The sequence below is a fragment of the Thermobia domestica genome, chromosome 11 (assembly GCF_964235325.1).
Source record: "Thermobia domestica chromosome 11, izTheDome1.hap1.1, whole genome shotgun sequence".
Taxonomy (NCBI): Eukaryota; Metazoa; Arthropoda; class Insecta; order Zygentoma; family Lepismatidae; genus Thermobia; species Thermobia domestica.
Genome location: NC_137464.1, coordinates 267,885,024 through 267,902,441, shown reverse-complemented (window position 1 = coordinate 267,902,441; position 17,418 = coordinate 267,885,024). Strand labels below are relative to the sequence as shown.

The window sequence follows — 17,418 nt, the reverse complement described above, 5'->3', positions numbered from 1 at the left end:
TCCATTAGACTTAGTTTATACTCGTGTGTTTGTGCATCTGCTAATATGTCTGTTTATTTCACGATAACGTTCGTAAAATTAATTCCATTTTAATCTATTTTGATATTCTTCCTCTAATTTCCGGAAATAAGCCTATCTTCTGGGATTGAAATAAGTCAAGAATAAAAAAGTAAAATCCAGTAAATGTTTGCAAGATTGCGCATGCAAATTATGAGGAACAGTCAAATGAAAACTAAACACCCTTCCTAAAACACATTCCTCGCAAAAAATTGGCAATACTGCTGTTACTTATCGATACTACCATCTCTCGATAGGAGAAATGCATAGCGACTATTCACAGGTACACGCAGTTGATCGTTTATTGCTCTATAGATGGTGAACGTAGTGAAAAGTGTGTTTGTCCAGCATCAGAAATGAAGGTAAGCAAAGAAAAGCAGAGAGGTGTGGTTCGTTTTTTGATGACTGTGGGTGTTGGAACACGCGAAACTCATCATCATCTTCTATGTATGGTGAACACTGCATGTCACTAACAAGTGTGTAGGAGTACTATAAGAGATTTCTAGAAGGACGCATATCACTGCAAGACGATTCGCGCCCAAGACAGGCCCATCGAACCATTATCCCTGATGTGATTGCGCGGATTGATGGTCTTATCCGGGAAAACTGACGAATCACAGAAGAAGTTTGTGATCAAGAGAGAATCAGCCATGGCTTCGTGCATGCCAATATCGAAAAACATCTGCAGTTCCAAAAAATTGCGCGAAGTTTGTTCCGCATCAACTAACATAGGTACAAAAGATTGACAAAATGGTTTCATGTCTGATGCATCTGCATCTATACCACGAGGAAGAGTATGCGTTTCTGTCCCGTATCGCCACATGGGACAAATAAATCCCGATATCAATCCAACAATGCAAAGACCACATTCTCTGCCGCCAAGGAAATCGAAAGCTTTTGACACAAGTTCCGGTAAAGTCATGACGATATTCTTCTTCGACCCGCTGCTTGTTTACTTCCTCAGTATGAAGCCACAATAAATGTGAAGTGCTATAAAGACTCTTTGCAGAAACTGAGACCCGTCGTAAGTCAAAGCGCCCTCGAATGCTGTCGGACGGAAACATCTTTTTGCATAATACTGTCCCTATACTGTCAATTTGCTTAGGGATACACTTCAGGGTTTTGGCTGGCAAGCACTTGAACATCTTCCGTACAACCCAAATCTTTCCTTGTGATTTTCACATTTTTGGCGACCTGAAGAAAGACTTCCTTGGACGAGGAAATGCAAGAGTGGGTGAGGTTGTGGATCCGTCAATGACCTTCTCGTACCCAGTGGGATAAAGGCATTAACGCGTCTGGCAGTTACTTTTGGATAAAACACTTTTCCTCCTATCTCCGGTTTTCATTTGACTGTCCCTCATTATTCAATTTGGAACCAATATGACCTATAGTTTCTTTGAGGCATCCCTATCAACATGAGTTAAACGTTTTTCAAGAATGAGGGGAGAAATTCTTCCCCTCCCGATTTAGAAAAAAATGTTCTATGTACGATAATTTTCGTAAAAGCGTGTTTGATTTTCGTGCAATATGGCTTACCATTCGCATTACTTGAAACTGAAATCATTTAATAATATTATCTCTCTTCCAATTTAAAGAAATACTCCTTCCGTAAATATTGTCAAATTGTTTTTAAACATGCATATTGTGTTTTGTTTCAAATAAAAGAGTTACTTATATTGTTTGAAATAAAAATTAGTCAGGTGTAATACTAAACTAATCCCCTTTTATAAAAGCCTAAAAATTACCTGGATTTCATAAAATATTATGTATACAGGCTTCCTAATTGGGGCTTACTTGACACACTTCAAGAGCAAGAGAGTAAATTCACTCCAACTTTAAGAACATTTAAGAGCAACTTTCGTATTTTATTTCTTTAAAAAAATGATAAATAAAGTATAATTTCAATGCAACGCTTACTTTTTTTGGAGTCATTCCTCTTACTTGCGATTAAACTTGGTGACCAGTGAGATGAAAATTTTTAAATTTAAAGGAAAACTTTTGCTTGCTTTTCCAATCCACAGTATCACTGGTTTATGATACAAGGGAGTTAAATTATGCATTTAATTATAGTTTGCTTTGAAGTCTATCATTGAAGTAATTGTAAATTTCGATACTCTGCATGACCTGTGATAATTACAGACGGATGTTGTTTCTTAATGTTAGAGATATGATAAAATTGGATGCACTCAAGATCATTTGGGGCAGTCCATGATTTATTTAATTGCAGCAAAATTTATTTTCTGTATTAGCTCTATTACTCCTTAAATGCTGACTATTGCCTATTATTTACATTTTCTTCGAAAGCAGGCCTTTACTAAGAAACTACATTGACCTCTTGCTTGAACAAAAGATTCTGACCGTTCCAAGAAATCGAATATTTACAGAAACTCTATCGAATATTTGGCTCTAACTTTGATCAAATGCTGAATATTTCCTACTCTTCATATTTTCTTCAAAAGCAGGCGTACACTGAGAAACTACTGATCTCTTGTTTCAATAATGAATTTTGTCCGCTCCAAAAAAAAAATAAAATTAAATAAACTTTATATTGCCTTAATTGCTACTTAAAATCCGAATATTGTGTATTCTTCCTTACATCAATAGAGAATTCTGGAAATTTGATAATTACACAAACTCCTCTGGCTTTAATATTGATTACAATGGAGCGAGCGGGAAACTGTTTACGGTATGAATTTAGTGTCTTAGGCTAACTATACACTATGAGATAAATCCTATCAAATATCTTAGGGAAAATGTTACGACATATTTCGTAGCAAATTACCCTTTTGTGCAATACACGTGAAGATTTTTTCTGTGTGATTGAATGACGTTGGGAGTTGATTCATAGTGAATTGCTGTAAAATTGACGCCTACAGTTAAACAAGCAATTGGTAGTGTAGAAATAGTGTTAACATGCTCATGATTCCCTCTTAATATCGTGCACAGATCACTTCATATCGTGGACAAATATGGTGGTTGTCGGGGAGAAACCAAATTTGTTTTCACTTTCCATCAGCTGATGTCACTTAAATCGAAATCTTACAAATTTTCTTTCCAAAATAGAATGTGCTCTAAGGCCCACTACACACTATAGGATAGATCCTAGGAAATCTCTTCCGATTGTTCCTAGAATCAAAATCTCAACGTGTATGGCATCAGATCGAATGTCATTTCCTATGTTCTGAATGATTCTATGAGATTTCTCGTGTTTAGAGCACACTCTATTTCGGAAAGAAAATTCGTAAGATTTCGATGTAAGCGACATCACGTGAGAGAATGTGAAAACAAATTTCTCTCTCTCCGCCAGGCGTATGTGGGTGAAAGAGCAAAAGTACTCGACAGAACGAAGAGTGGAGCAGGGTCTGATGAGGCGTGTTTTGCTAATTTATCTTTTGATTTTTTTATACTTTATTTTAAAGGTGTGGAATTTAACAATATAGCACCTGCTATCAATATCAGTAGGATGTGCAATGTAGTTACTTGTATGGCACAAAAAGGTAGGATTTTCTACGATATATGTCTTAATATTTTTCATCAGGTAAATCCTAAGACTTATCTCATAGTTTATACCAGTTCTAAACAAGAGAAATCTCATAGAATCGTTCAGAACGTAGGAAATGACATGCGATCTAATGCCATACACGTTGAGATTCTGACCCTAGGAAAAATCGTAAGATATTTCCTTGATTTATCTCCTAGTGTATAGCAAGCATAAGAGTTTACTTCTGGCTTCTATAATGAGTCTCCCGTTCTTCCAAAGTCTACCGCAGTTTCACAATACAAAACACAACTCATTTAGTTAAACGTAATCAATTGTCCCTCCCTCTCGCACGACTTTGATTAACCCTTCTTCGTTTGTTTATTGGGGCCCCGCTGGGTATTCACTGACATTTGAATATGTATGATTCCACCTAAGCTGTAAGTGTATGTCTTACATAGTCTAGGTGGTTGAAGCGGTCACTAAACTTCAATAAAATGTGATTTAGTTTAAATGTTTCAACTATTATTCGCTGACCCCTCTCTCAAATTTAATGACAGTCACTTTTTGTGTTATGACCTCGTTTGTGCCCACCGTTGAAGCAGTTTGAGGCTTCTAACAACATTCTTGCTTCAAGATTGGAAAATGCCACACTGGCTTCAAAGCTCGCGGACAGACACCCTGATAAAGTATCACAATACAACATAAGGAAAAATTAATCATCTTAAAGCTGCTCATTCTATCCTGTTGATCTGTGAGTCATTTAGGCCATAAACATCTTTAAATATAAGATTGATTCCGAACAATCCTTTCCATTTCTCGTTCTGTTTGAAGCCATCCCATAAGTATGGTCTCATCTCAGCGGCGGCTGTTGAGGGTAGTCAATCGATTTAAATTAGAACATTATCGTTACAAGGTAAGGGAAGAAAGATTACCAATTGTTCTGTCGTAAACAAGGATTAGGACATTAGACAAATTTTGTTCTCAACTTTTAGTGATAAAATATTAATGTTTACAGATAGAACTTTCCTCACGAGCCGCCACTGTCTCATCTGGAATTTCGTTATATAATATTATAAATATGTTGACTTGAAGGTGGAACGTACATCAGTGCTAAGTTCTCTCCATTAAACATAAATCAACGTTCTTTTATGATTTCTACATATTAAGACTATATATACCGTGCCGGATCCAAAGGGGGGCTATAGAGGCTATAACCCTCCTTGCGCTCAGGTTTACACTGGCACTGGATAAAATGGGCTTCAATCCTGCTTTTCACTGGATAAAACGGCAAACTATGGCTTAGCTCCTCCCTCGAACATATCCTGGATCCGCCACTGTATATATATATATATATATATATATATATATATATATATATATATATATATATATATATATATATATATATATATATATATATATATATATATATCAATTCATTCATCTACAGTTTTCGCATTTCCAAGAGCACAAAATAAACTTGGAAATAGAATTAAACCATGCATCCGTAAGTTGCAGAGAAATATAAAAGAAAGCGTTTCATGAGTTAAACTCGTTTAATGTGATCACTTTGGAGAGCCATCAGTTAGAAATGCGTCCACCTTTCCATCGAATAATTCAGCTTGACATGTATTCTAGGTAAGCCTCTCTAACATTATTTCCCAGTTATTTTTATGGTTGATCTATGGTGAATCTTTTGAGGGAGTGCTGCATCAACATTACCCTAAGAATAAATAATTCGTGTCTTTGTGTTGTGAGTTTTGTAATATTTAAATACAACCAACGAGTTGGATTACCGTGATTTTTCGATTTTTCGAAAGCCCTTCCAAAGAGAGAGACATCATGATTCCACAAGAATGACCAGCATTTACTAAAGTCATCATTCTTTTTATTTATACAGAATGTTAATCGAATATCCAACAGGTTTCGGAACCCTCCTATCCGTGGGCGCCCGAAGGAGAGGGCAGGGTGGTGCCCGAGCCCACCCTGGCTCACGTAAATGTATTAAATTTCTTAAGATTTTCTTAATACAAATAAAAAATACCAAACGTAATACACCACCCAAGGATTTGAGCCCCCTCCCCCTAGATTTTTTTTGGGGGGGGTCGCCCATGCTTCTGTCACCTGCAACATCATAGTCACCAGCTCTCTCAGCTTTCAGTTGCCGTAGCGTTGTATCGGTGGCAGTCAAGTGCCAGCGAGTGTAAACTATTAATGTGAAAGGAACATCATGGCTCTTTTCCACAATCTCATTTATACGGAATAGTGAAATAGAGTCGGAAAAGTCTTTGATCATCAGTGTAGCTACAACTAAAGATTTTGTGGCCAGGTATACACAAATGGGGTCATGCAGAAACACTCGCCTACAAAAGTGACTACAGCTAAACAATTGGGCGGTATTCAGAGATAATTCGGTAATCGAGGATTAGTCACAGATTAGTTAGTAATCATACCAACCCTCTACTAAGGAAGGTGCACTTTTTGATATTCAGAGTTTACTTTGAGAACAACTAAAATGTTGATTTGGGTATGATTAACTTATATAACCCAAATGTATCGGGTGAGTAAAATAATGTAGGAACTACGGAAAAGTAGGGCTAGATCAGCGCATGCGTAGTCTGTAAAAATGAAAATACATGAAATGCGAAATGTTGTGTCCCACGCTAATCCATGGGTAAAAGATTAGCCTCTGCTCTAGATTAATTAGTCACATGTGATTAACTTTGCCAAATACTACATCCTAATCCGAGACTCTGAATACAATTTTGATAACCATTCGTTAGTCAACTCCGTAGTATGGCATTAATCAGACGTCAAAACAACTCTGCATAAGGCCCATTATAGCGAGGCACACACAAGTGGGGCTTACGAGAAACATTCGCCTACAAATGTTGTCTGTTCGAAGTCACCAACAAAAATCTTGCCTAAGTTGCTTATTCACCATCCTAATCATTGTTTTCTAGAAATGATAGAACTCTTCCGTGTATCCGTTTGTACTGGAGTCGTGTGAAAATTATGAACACTATGTTTTCACTGATGCTATTATTCTATATTTTATCTGGTATAAACAAATCAACACAGACAACTCTCTTGTCAATATAAGTATTATTATTTGACATCTGGTAAATCTCTTATATCTGGTAAATAACATAAAACCAACAATATCACATGTTCATACCACTAAATACTTAATAATCTAGTGATTGTTTCTTGAACTATATTGGTAATACTAACTACGGTCGCCGCTACGAAGCTCTATCGACCATGTCACTAAAAAATTTTGTGCAGAGATCATTTTATAATTATCTAAACCTTAATGTAGATAAAGTTTTATAATGTCATATACTCGCGTAAAAACACATATCTAAAATATAACTATTACATTGGTAACATCAATATTAAAAGACGAAGAGTTTAAAGACTTCGGAGTCACATTTGCCATAAAACTAACATTTTGTAATGATGTTTTAAAAAATGTGAGCGAAGCTTGTAGAAACCTGGTGTATACGATAAGAACTCGAAGGGATTTAAAGAAATAATACACATTAGAAACTATATACAACTCAATCGTTGTATATTACAATAAGTAGCTAGAGCGATTATGACGGCTGACTTTTCTAATGAAGTTATATTATGAGTTGTTCGATAATTCTAGTTGGAGCCGGTATTTCCTATGCTCCTGTACGGTTTTTGGCATCTCTGATATAAACAGAAACATGGACATTACGCAAAAACGATAACAAACGTATGGAAGCTTTCGAAATGTGGATGCGGAGAAGAATTGAGAGAATTAGCTGGGTCGAGAGGGTGTTAGAAATGGTAGGGGGAAAAAACAACAATTAAAGAGAAACAGGTTGGGGCGTTTGCTAAGAAGGAACTGCGACATTAGGAACGTACTAGAGGTTACGGTGGCAGGAAAGAGAGGAAGATTCCGAAGGAAACAAAAATTGATGGATGATATCAAAACAGAAAAATCGTACGTGAAAACGAAGAGGTTAGCGGGAGACCGTGGAATATGGAAACTTCTCAGTTGTGGCAAGGGACCTCCGAATATTGGCAGAATACCTATGATGATTATGATGATTATATGAACTAAGCTCACACAACTAACAACACGCAAGAATCGAAAAATGGCTATAGTGTAAGTGTAAATACATTACTAGATACGTGAAGCGAACTGGAAAAGCGCGTAATTTTAATGCAGTAATATATTTAATATGTTTGTCATTGCTTTATACTAACAGTTACGACTATCGTGCCAAATGAATAAACATTTTTGATATATATGGTGTCGGAAGTAATCAATGTCTTAAAAAGAAAACCAAATAAAGGAGAATAGTTTAAAGTATTTGAGAAGAAAACCAATATTTGAGAGTAGTTTAAAAATTATTGCGTTAACTGCAAACAGATGATAATGAAATAAAAGTCTAATTGCTGAGCTGATTAAGAAAAACAATGAAAGACCAGAAAACCAATGCATACCATAGAAAGCACGTGTACGAATATGGGACCTTGTGCTTTTGTAAAAGAAATTTAAACTCTGAAAGTAATTTTTGGTTGATAAATCTATAGTGAAAAAGTGAAACTTGTCAGGGACAGTTTACGTTTGTAATATTTGTAGAACAGTGGAAGGTATTAAGCTAAATTTCCGCCCAATTCTTATCAATTGGTGATGATATTGTCTTTTTCAAAACCACACAGGAAGCTTTGTTAAGAATCGCTTTTCTACTTATTTTTCCCAACGTCCGTTGTCACTGAGTGATATATTGTGGAGGAAGTCACTTTGCATTACTTCCACATAGAAGCTTCTTCTATATTTATAACAGCACCAAGGTAAGCGTCTCTTAAGTTTTTAAAGAATTTGGTTATCAACATTTTATATATATATATATATATATATATATATATATATATATATACCTTATTAGTATGTCCGTCTGTCCTCACGGGAGGCAAAAATGTTAAGAATTACTTGAGGAATCAACATGTAATTTGGTCAGGATAAAATGGTCAAAACAGTGGTGCCAGATTGGGCGTTTTTTAACGCCCTCGCCATCAAAATTTAAAATAATTGACGACACGTTGTTTTTTGGGCTACCTTTAATTATCTGCAAGATATAACTCTTAAGAATAAGCTACTTCTTTTTTTCATTTTCATATATGAAATTACAAGTTATTAATTTTATATAACACAATAAATGTTTTGTTCAGAATTCTATTCACAATGAACAATAATTTTACTAAAATTAACATGTTCGATATTAGTTCAATTCTTGATGTATGCTTTTTAATCTACAGATCTGACAAAACTAGACTTTCGTTGAGTTTCCGTTATTGTAGTATCACTGACAGTGTCTATGTTGCTATCTCAGTTGGTGAATAGGCCTAATAGTTGTATGAAGCTGTGTAAACTGAATATCGTAAATTTGATTGTGTTATAGTATCCATTATCCATATTATCCATATTAAGGGGCAGACTACTAAATGTTTTTCAAAAGCTAACAATTTTTCTTTTGACAGTTTTTAGTAACTGAAGAGAGATAATGAAATGTAACTTACGTCAATAATAGATAATGTTATTCTACATCCGAAAATAGGAATCGGAAGAATTTTCAATGTTGTCATCCATACAAATTACAGTGTGACCAGAATTTGAATTACCCAAAAATCTAGGTTAAGGAAACGACTAAAAAAATGAACTCAATGGTAATTGATGACTTATCATGCTGTCTGTGTTCCTTGTTAACTACTTTTTAAATAATATTTGTATTTATTTTGCAGTAACTTACATACGTTATTACAAAATAAACAAGTTACTACGAAATAAATACAAATATTATTTAAAAAGTAGTTAACAAAGAACACAGACAGCATGATAAGTCATCAATTACCCTTTATTTCATTTTTCTGGTCGTTTCCTTAACCTAGATTTTTGGGTAATTCAAATTCTGGTCACACTGTAATTTGTATGGATGACAACATTGAAAATTCTTCCGATTCCTATTTTCGGGTGTAGAATAACATTATCTGTTATTGACGTAAGTTACATTTCATTATCTCTTTTCAGTTACGAAAACGGGCAAAGAAAAATTGTTAGCTTTTGAAAAATATTTAGTAGTCTGCCCCCTTAAGATAATAATTAAATGGAGTTACAATACGAACTTTAAAAATTCATGACTCTCAGAAAGAAAATTTAACAAATATAAAGAAGTAACGAATAACAGTGATAAAGTATACTGTAAACGTTGTAAAGTGCATTTCAGAGCCCACAAAACTTATTTAAGCAAATATATCTCCTGGGAAATCAAAAAGGTCACCCATTTTATACTACCACCATCTACCCAGTTAATTTTGCACCACAGTTCTACTGCTTCTGACATAGTATGGAATTTGTTCGAATACACTACCGCCAACAATTCGAAACTACGGTCGCCACCTGACAATTGTCAACACATACATCTGCCATGTTTCCACCTCCAGGTGTTTGCATTAAATTTATGATATGTATATACGATTAGTAAAAGTATATGCCTAGAAAATAATTCAATTTTATGTTTTTGGCTACAAATAATTCAAATCCGCTACTTCTGGAGTACAACCTCGCTACTTTTTAACCTTCAGATCTGGTAACACTGGCCAGGAATCATGTTCCTTGATGAAGGCGATATTCAAATCGGAAGTGCTAGAAATTAACCATTTCCGGTTTTTACGTTGATCGCTATAGAGCAAAAGCAGAAGTAGTTACCGAGAAGCAGTTTTCTCCAATCAATTAAGCATACCAAGAATATATTCCAACTTCATTGTAATTTCTGTACTAAAACCGGAAGTGGGAGCAATCTATTAGAACTTCCGGTTTCAATATTAATTGAGAAGACATCATGGCATACAAACCAAAATCCTTCAAATGGTTAGTTGTCTTCTGATATTCTTCTTCCTTTTAAGAAGAATTTTCGAACATTGAAACAGGCTCGTCTTAAGTAACTGACTTTTTCTTAAGAATATGGAGCATCACCAATTCTGATGACAAATAATAACAGGAAACAGAAATAATTAGTTGAAATGAAAGGAAAGATAACGTTATAATTATACAAAATGCCTATTCTGTGATTGAAGCAAGCGTAACGAAGCTTCCACCATTCAAGTTGATCAACATTTCGCACCCCAGAATAAGATTGTTGTAACTCAAAATGGGTAATAAATTGTTATCCAATTTTCATGTGTAATAACTATAATTTGTATATATTTATAAAGATAATCTATACAACAATTATTAATATTATATATATTGAAATAAAGTTACAATTCTCAAAAACAGAAACAGATCATGTTTCTTTAGATATTTTTTTCTTTCTCTTACCTTGTAAAATGGCCATATTAGAGTTACGACAGTCTTGTTCTGGGGATTCGATTTGTATGTCTGTTTATCACTTCCACAATAACTTTCGTAAAGCTCATCAGGTTTTATTGAAAATTCTTTCAACATGAAGAAATAATCCTGTTATTTGGAGTTACAATCTTTAAAAAATAATGGGGTAAAAGGTGTAATAATGGGGTAAAAGGTGTTATAAGTTCGGACACACTGTATACATGGAAAACGATTTTTCCGTATAAACCACAGTAAAACTTATTTGATTTTCATACAACGTAGTGTAGAATATATTTTCTTCAGGGGTTCCTAATCATCTCCAAGATTATGGTTGAAATATGGCCTACATTTTCTTTGAGGCTTCCTAATCATTCACTCCTCGGTGTTAAAGTCCGTCAAAAATGAAACTGCGAATTTACCACCTCCCTATACATAAAAGAAAGTGCCCCATGACTTTTTCCGTAAAGTGAATACTACTTTATTTTCAAGCAATATGGTGCATATTTCATTTGAAAAAGTGAAATTTTGATTTAAATTTTAGTCTAGCGTCTCTTTCAGCAGTGAGGCTATATAAGACGTGGACCTACAGTTTAACATGGGATTCAAACCATGGGATCTTCCGCCGAGAATCAAACGCGGGTCTCTCACGCCAAAGGCGCGTACGCTAACCGCTTAGCCACGAGGGAGCACACATACAGGGTTTTCATAAAGTCTGGACAGATTTAATTTGCTTATAATTTTCATAAAAATGCTCATAATGAAATCAAATAAAGTGCAAACAGTAGCGGAAGGATTAAATGTTTAGTTGGCAACACTGTTAGTTGGAACATGTTGGCAGTTGGAACATGGCGACGTTCTCCTTTCAGCCATCATGTTCTCAGATGAGGGGCAACCTTCCATGTCTCCGGGAAGGTTAACCGACACAACTGTCGCGTTTGGGGCACGGAAAACCCAAAGGAATTTGAGACACATGAGAGAGATAGCCCTAAAGTGAACGTTTGGTGCGCTTTGTCCTATGATCATCTGATTGGATCGCTCTTTTTTGAAGAGGAGACCGTGAATGGAGATTCGTACCTGGATATGTTGGACGTAAATGGCGCCCAGTTGGAGGTGTGGCGGTAGTGAAAATCAGCGAAGAATAGCAGCTAGGTTTACCCCCTTCTTTTTCCGAATTAAAAAATACGTTCCACGCTAACTTTTCATTTAAGCAAACATCTCAAGACAAATAATGCATTGTTACTACTACTACTGTGATAATAATAATAAACTCTGCTAAAGACATTAAAAAAAAAGTTTGGCTTTCGTCCGGTACATCTCAACCACTGAAGAATATCTGCTACCATCTAGCGGCGCTATATGAAGTCTACAGCTTCCTTTAAGTGCTAGAAAATGGGACATGCATAATCAACGTTAAAATCGCCCTTACCCGTAAAGATACGTATCATATTAATGGATTGGCGACACATTACATCGCATTTAACCTACAGGTCGATCCATATCAAATGATCCAATAAGGGTCGCTTGAACATTTTTATTTTATTATCATTATTATTTTAAATATACTATTACCATATCCATTGACATCAGAAAACTTTTTTTTTAAATAATTCCAGCCTACTCATGAGTGGTAGCCATTTGGCTTCATCAGACACTATCTCAGCTGATATCTGTCTTGATAATGTCTCATGAAGCCAATTAGTATTGCCACGAGACGAGACGAGACGAGACTTCAGGCTGTCTCGTCTCGTGCAAAGCATGTCTCGTATCGTGTCTCGTCTCGAAAAAATGTGCTCGTCCCGTCTCGTGTCTCGTCTCGAGAGGTTCTGTCCCGTCCCGTCTCGTTTGTCTCGTTTTGTCTCGTAAAAAATATAGCAGCATACTATGGGAATGAAAGTAAAATGTAGCAGGCTGCACCATACTAATCAAGATACAACTAAGTTATTACCCAGAACACACAAGATAGAAATGTCACGGTAGCTACACCGTGAAGTCTTCACCTCTGGTGTATGTGGTAGTCGGTTCGATCTCGATTAGTGCCATGTGAGCTTTGTGGTGGACAAACATCGAATGTGTGGGGGGGCCGCGGTGGCTCAGTGGTAGAGCGTTCACCTCTGATGCTTGGGGGCTCGGGTTCGATCCCAGCCCCCGCCAAGTGTACTTTGTGGTGGACAAACACTGTGTGCGTGGGTTTTCTCGGGGTTCTCCCGTTTCCTCCCACTTTCTTCATTCCACCATTTCATTCATTACTCATCATCACCGTCTCCTTTAGCCTAACCGACATAACCGTGGGACGTAAAACTCAAAGATTTCATTTTATTTCATTTCATTTTTCGAATGTATGTGTTTTCTCAAAGTTGTCTAGTATCCTACCACTTTCTCCATTCCACTAATTTTCCTATCATCATCCATTTGGGGTGGACCAAAGTTGCCTAAAGGTCTTAAAAATATATTCAAATAAGCTCACAAGGCAAGGACAAATAGTTTACAAGATAATATATCTCTACTGTTAGTTGTCTGAGGCTTCTCGACCCTGGCTTTTTTTTTTTTTTTTTTTTTACATTCTGAAACATTGAAATTTGTTTCACCGGTTTTAACACACTAATATAGACTGCAGTAAATTGCTCATAGGTACGTCGAAGATGAAGACACTAATGTAAAATAATGTTTACACGACAAGCAAAGTTCGATGTAAAGGTGTCACCATTCCCGACACTACCGTATACTATCATATATATATATATATATATATATATATATATATATATATATATATATATATATATATATATATATATATATATATATATATATAAGAGAGAGAGAGAGATGGAAAGATATATAGATAAATGGAGAGATAGATATGTGTGTACACTTTGATTTCATATATTCCAGCCTTTAGGTTAACCCATACCAATCGAAAAACTACTTTCCATTTTAGCATGTTTAGATTTGTTGCAATTATTATTTTTTTTTAAAAAAATAGCTCGGAACCAAATAATTTTATTGAGTAATGGAAAGTATTTGATTGAAATTTTATATGTTACTGCACAGTAAGCTCTACTTAAAATGCCATAGTAATGGGAGCTGAACGACACATCGGACGAAAGAATGCTTGTGGCCAGTCTTGACCTCCATGGTACAAATTTGTTCCCATAAACGCGGGTTGTGTGCCACTATATGGTGGTTGCCCCGTTTGTGTAACAAACTCATGGCAGTACACCCAGATTAGCTAGTGGTCTAAAAAAAGTTGATTTTTGGGTGACCATTTTTGATTAAAATTTCTTATATTGTTGTGATCTATTCGCAATCATACAACGTACATCTTCATACCAAGCCGAGAGGTCTGCGGCGATAGACCATCGGCATAAAGGCCCCGGGTTGAGTCCCGGAAGGGTCATGTGTATGGATTTAACAGCATTTGTTTTTTCGTATTGTGTCAGGGGGCGAAATAGTACGGGATAAAAGGATTTCAGTCTGAAAAAATTGGAGAGAATATCCTCCCCAGGATACTTTCATGGGAGTAATGAATTAGTAAAAATATAGGATATACATTTTATAGCAGGTTTAAAAATATGGTTTGGGTATCCTATTTCTTTTGTGTTAATTATGTTCTTCAATGTTCGAATTTTGATCATTCTCATGATATTTTCTGCTTTCAACGGAGTTCCATGAATATTATACGAAATGTTCTTTACACTCTGTAAGAAACCATTTCTGAAGATAATTCAGGTCCTAATGAATATTATTCACTAGGAAAGGGAAGTATTCCCCTCCTCTCAACATGGAAGCAGAGGGCAATTTCGCACTCTGGCCAGATCAAACATTTCCGCGTAACAAAACGAAGGTCCCCCTGTAAAACCTATTCACTTAAAGTGTTATTGTTAGTATCATAAATTTGCTGAAAGGAAACAATTTGAAGGGTTCCTCGATAATATCTTTGCTTTCTTTGTCCTTCGCCCGCCTTCCGGTAAAATGGTAAAAGTGTGTTTTTATGTGTATGTGTGTGTGTGTGTGTGTGTGTGAGAGAGAGAGAGAGAGAGAGAGAGAGAAGACAAAATTTTAGTTGCAAGATGACATACTTCAATTGCCGTTTTCGGTTCATTTCGCTTCATATAGCAAAAAGAATACCGCCACCAGAGAATAAAGACAAGTGTAGTCTGTTCTGTTATCTTCTGCCATCTTAGCCAGAACTTTCAGCTACAGCCTGTAATGAGTGTAGACCTTATCCAGTTTTCAAATTGAATAGATGGTGGTGGTAGTTCGGTTTCTTGACCTTGTAAAAATCTTCCTGTCTTTGATTTTGTTTGTCATCATTCCAGCCAGAAATGAAAAAAGAATGAGAATTCCTCAGTTTACAGCAAGGGGAATTGGGGACAAGACATTAAGGATGATATTCCTGGAAGCTCATGTATCACGATTGTTTCATTCAATAGACAAAGGACACTTTTCTATGAAGGCTTTTCAACATGTTTTCTCACAAAGGGGATTTTCCTTTTGCAGTCTATATAACCATTGGCAATTTCAATCTTGGCCATTCCCGCCAGCGTTTTCATTTTCGAGACCCGAGACGAGATGAGACATTTCACGAGACGTCCCGTGTCTCGTCTAAAAGGATTCTGTCTCGTCTTGTTTACGAGACGAGACGAGACGAGACGAGACACGAGAAATGTCTCGTCTCGTGGCAACACTAAAGCCAATTAAATAGTTGGCGAAACTGTTTCACCTTACACGTGTTGTTTTGTTCAATGAGTGGTTTAAATCAGAAATAAAACTTTAAGAAGGGATGTCCGTGTTTAAGTAAAAATTTTCGATTTTTGAAAAGTATCATTTTCAGAATATGAAGTTTAATTGCTATAAGTTTCATGTTCATACGACATCAGATTCCCTTGAAGAAATGGAAATTATTGTGTTTCCGTTGTATTTTCAGGGCTAAATATATCTATTTTCTGTTTTGACGCTCATTCCAGGTTGTTTGATCATCCCACTCTTCTGTAATGAGGTAATAAATATATTTTTGCTTTGTCGTTCCGAAAAGAATACACATATCATTTTGGTTACAGTTGTTTACTGTTCTGCGTTCACAGTTCTTTCTTTTCCCTATTAGTCTGTGTTAATAAACTTAGTGCCAAAGAAATTGATAGCTATCTAGTATATTATGGGAAAGCAATCAGGGAAAAAGTTGCAACCTTCAGGAGATGAAGAAACTAGGGATGGCCGGAACCGGTTTTCGGGTCTGAACGGATCCGGTTCCGGAACCGGTTTTTCGAATCCAGGTCTGGAACCGGTTTTTCGGATCCAGGTCTGGAACCGGTTTTTCGGATCCAGGTCTGGAACCGGCCCTAAGATTCGGTTCTGGAACCGGTTTTTCGTATCCAGGTCTGGAACCGGTCCTAAGATTCGGTTCTGGAACCGGGTTTTCGGATCCATGCCCGGAACCGGTTCTTAAAACCGGATCTCCGAGAACCGGTTCCTCGCGGATCCGGAACTTTGTGGCCATCCCTAGAAGAAATCAATGTGGTCAACTTACTTTCATAAATTTTCAACTGACAAGAAACCAACACATACGCTTTGTTTGCCACATGTCCCAAAGGAGAAAATTTTTGTGTGGCTATAATAGATCTCAGCAACTGAAAAACATTATGAACATAACCATTCATTGCCTCTTGCAATGATGGATGTTATCAATCCTATCTACAGAGCCTTGCGGGTCCCGTTCTTTTAGGAAAATGTTTGCATAGGAAAACACAAAACCCCAATGAAAGTTTCAGTGCACTGATATGGCAACGATGTCCAGAAACTACATTTGCGGGTTCAAAAATCGTACAAATTGCAGTGTATGATACTGTTCTATGTTTCAATAGTGGCCCTGAATCATTGGTGTTCTGGAAAAGATATGAATTTCAAGCGGTGAATACACCTCCAAACTACTGCGAGACATGGATAGAAAGCGTATAACAAAATCTGAGTTTTCAATCCTGAAGCTTACCAAGGAATCAAGGCCGAGGAAAATAAGGTGTACGGAGGATAAAGACACAGCCGAAGACGAAGAATGTGGTTATGGTACTTTCTGAATGTTGTGATTAGTGCTCTCAAACGGGTCGGGTCAACTCGGGTAGGGTTGTCGGGTCGGGTTGTCGGGTCAGGTCAATCGGATCGGATTAGCTTAATGGTACACTCAAATTCAATGAATTACGTAGGGAAATAAAGAAAAACATTAAGGCCGTGTCTAACATTTTGAGCTGAGATCATCAATCCCTATATAATAACATGGTGAACTTCCTTCCAAAGTATTACGAAAACTATTTGTCTTATGCAGTTCAAAATTTCTCCAGATGTTAACCTACCCCAATACTACATGTTCACTTTTTTATTATTAGACTAGCTCTTATAGTTCATTAATATTACATTTTAAAAATAAATGTGACAACGCTGGAAATAATGTAAAAATAAACACAAATTCAGGTATTGGAGAATCACCAGGGTTCTTTTCCTGCTCGTGAAGTTGCAGATACAA

The 17,418-nt window shown here is 36.3% G+C and overlaps 1 protein-coding gene across 1 annotated transcript in view; it reads right to left on the bottom strand.

Moving 5' to 3' along the window:
• Axn (protein axin) overlaps nucleotides 1–17,418 on the bottom strand; it is a 186,968-nt gene that overhangs the window by 117,895 nt on the left and 51,655 nt on the right. The window lies entirely within an intron of this gene.